General features: G+C 37.4%; 1 long non-coding RNA gene across 1 annotated transcript; it reads right to left on the bottom strand.

Annotated features, from left to right (window-relative positions):
• Window positions 1–1553: 1553 nt before the first annotated feature.
• Window positions 1554–2467, bottom strand: LOC147456328 (uncharacterized). The gene is made up of 3 exons (XR_015188509.1): window positions 2300–2467; window positions 2021–2128; window positions 1554–1948 (listed from the first exon to the last, which is right to left on the bottom strand). It is a non-coding gene; the product is annotated as an uncharacterized LOC147456328 (long non-coding RNA).
• Window positions 2468–3119: the final 652 nt, after the last annotated feature.

The raw sequence follows: 3119 nt of genomic DNA, 5'->3' as shown, positions 1-3119 counted from the left end.
TGCTGCTTGGATGCGAGCAAAGGACTCGTGGAACTTGATGTCCCCCTTTCCTTGCCAATCGCTCGGGAGTCCGCCAATCCGAACATTGAGAGAGAGAGATTTTCCTTTCGAGCTCATAGGGCTCCGTCTCACCAAGGACACCCTTCAAGCCCTTCAAATTTCTCGGAGGGGTTACTTAATATTTATGCGACTATCATGTGAGTACAACATAAGGGGTTATTAAATTTTTTTCTCACATTTTCACATACAAAAGGTACCATAAAATGTAATTGGAAATTTACTTTTACAGACTGAATTATTTGTAAAAAATTCACAAATAAGGAGTTTAACGTGATATACAAAATTTATATTTAGTGACACACCAAGTCAAATTTCCAAGATAATATGGTTTTCTTTAGAGTAATAGTGTATTTTCAAAAGGGTAGCTAACATTTTTCACCCATAGAAAATAAATAAAATGCCCAACAAAAATCAACCCTCACATTGGCACTCCAAGTATGGAGAGAGATTGCCCAATAAATGTACCTTTTACCAGTTTTTGGTCCTTTTTGTTTTTAAGAGTTAAACCTTGGGAAATGCTTAAAAATCAATAAATTCTCTAAATTGTGATAGGCAAAGGTGCCTATCAAAAATCACACACACACACACACACACACACACACACACACATAGAGGAAAATATTTTAGCGTCCAACAAAGGACGCAGCAAGCAGAAGAGAGAAGAGGAGAAAGAGAGAATAAAATGTTTATGGGTGTAAGAACACTCTAAAAAGACGTTAAAGTTACACACCAAGTCTTCAACACTTGAATATCTATTGGAAGGAAGGGGGAGAGAGAGAGAGAGAGAGAGAGAGAGAGAGAGAGAGAGAGAGGAAAATAAGAAAAAGATACAATTTTTAATCCCATAGGGACAATCCTAGAAGATATATACGACAACTTGGGTGAGATTAAAGTTGTTTTTGCTTCATCTTCTAACTCTCTCTCTCTCTCTCTCTCTCTCTCTCTCTCTCTCTCTCTCACACACACACACACACACACACACACATGTCTTGAAAAAAGAAGAATTTAAAATGTTGTAGGAGTGATCCAATGAGATCTCAAAGATCTATTTGATGGTCTCAAGTTCAAGACCTTAGAGAGAGAGAGAGAGAGAGAGAGAGAGAGAGAGAGAAAGAGAGACCAACCATAGCCATCTATACTTTTTTTTTTTAGAGATTGAGAAAAAGGAGCTTGCTCATCCTTTTCGTGCATTGACTTGAGGTCATCACTTCAACCGCTGTGCCAATTTTTCAACTACTATACCACAATGGAAAGTCATATGTGTATGCACACATGAGCTCCATGCAAACTGCTATCCATCTAATACGCGTGTGTGTGTGTGTGTGTGTGTGTGTGTGTGTGTGTGTGTGTGTGTGTGAGAGAGAGAGAGAGAGAGAGAGAGAGAGAGAGAGAGGGTTTTGGGGGGGGGGGGGGGGGGGGGGGCACGAAGGGAGCATAAAAGTTTTGAATGTCATAGTTATTGTACTATAACAACAACAAGAGGCTTCAAGACCTATGTGACAAATCTTTGATATAAGAATATATATATGTACACACTATACATATATGTAGTATATATATGTGTGTGTGTACTCAAGTAGGGTATGATACTCATATTCTCAAATTTTCAAGGAACCTAATGTGTACACAAAAAGAGGCTGTCCTACATTGCCTAAATTGTCCAATCACACAGTTAACAGAGCAACAATAAAGCCAAATGGTTGGTATAGTATAGATTGTGTGCAAGGAAATAGGCTCAAGCTAGTTGAATAAAATCTGCTCTCTCAAAGAGAAATATGATTTTGTAATTAGAGGATAAAGGTAAATAGAGATCAATGACATGCATGATTTTAGTGAACAACCTCAATTTTACACCACGTCCTTCAGTTTAGCATAATGGCTGAAACTCCTACAAAAATAAACAATCGAGCAATTACTGTAGCAATTATGGGCCTTCATATTTAAAAACTTGCTGGCTTACCCAGTTTGTACTTCTCAACTCGGTAGCACTTTTGTCAACTCTAGGTAGACCAAGGCAAAGATGGTCTTCTTGCCATATAAGAAGTTATGATGTACACTTCTACCATGTCTTGCTCATAAGAAAGACGCAAGGATAGAAGTAAGTAGGAGAGTGGAGTAGAGACATTGAATTCAATTGTGTTCCTATTGTTGAAACCAATTCTAGAATTCCATTTTCTAAAAAAGTTTTATTGTCATTGATTTCAGACAGCTTTCATCTCTTCACACCATGCTAACTTACCTAATCTGTATAATCAACATTGGTAGCATTGCTAAACCAAGATACACCAGAAGGAGGAGACTCTCTCTCTCTCTCTCTCTCTCTCTCTCTCTCTCTCTCTCTCTCTCTCTCTACCACAATAGAAGTAGAGCACTCCTAAGTTTTTTGAACAAGGGCTAGCACCTTATGAAAAACAATGTCTATGAGAAGCTGCCAAGCTTAGTATCAAAGAATGCTTTGTAGAATCTTACATATATTTATGTTTGTTAGAATATTCAAGAGGTTGTGTAATGCTTTACTTTTAGAAAAGAAATAGAATATACATGTAGGAATAGAGTATTGATAGTGTTTCACTTGGAAGAGAAGATATCCCTACAAGAATAGAAACAATGTTTCTTTGGCCGCAGCAACGCGCGGGTCACATACTAGTATCTCACAAAATTGGAAGTCAACTTTTATGACTTAACAACATGTTTGGTGAACAATGTACGAAGATAGCGTGTTTTGGTGAACAAGTAGGTGAACAAAGCTTAGTGTAGTGTAGGTCAAAACATTCTTCACTACCATCTTCGAAATACATAAAGACTAAAGGAGACTCCTATTTGACATAGTACTTTTCTGTTTCCAATGTCATTTCTAGATTCGATGGGCATCTAGATTCACTCACGGTATTTTATAGATTTTGACATTGACGAACTGCAGCCTAATTTCACCATAACTAGAAATTTATACTTTTAAATAAAAAACAAAGCATAGGTGGGGTATTGGGGCGTCATTGCTAAGCATTTAGATGTCTTCTAGGTCGAAAACGACTAGGTCAAAAATCCACTGCTGTTAATAT

The sequence above is a fragment of the Adiantum capillus-veneris genome, chromosome 6 (genome assembly GCF_014529385.1).
Source record: "Adiantum capillus-veneris isolate H3 chromosome 6, ASM1452938v2, whole genome shotgun sequence".
Lineage (NCBI taxonomy): Eukaryota > Viridiplantae > Streptophyta > Polypodiopsida > Polypodiales > Pteridaceae > Adiantum > Adiantum capillus-veneris.
This window is presented reverse-complemented; position numbering and strand designations above follow the sequence as displayed.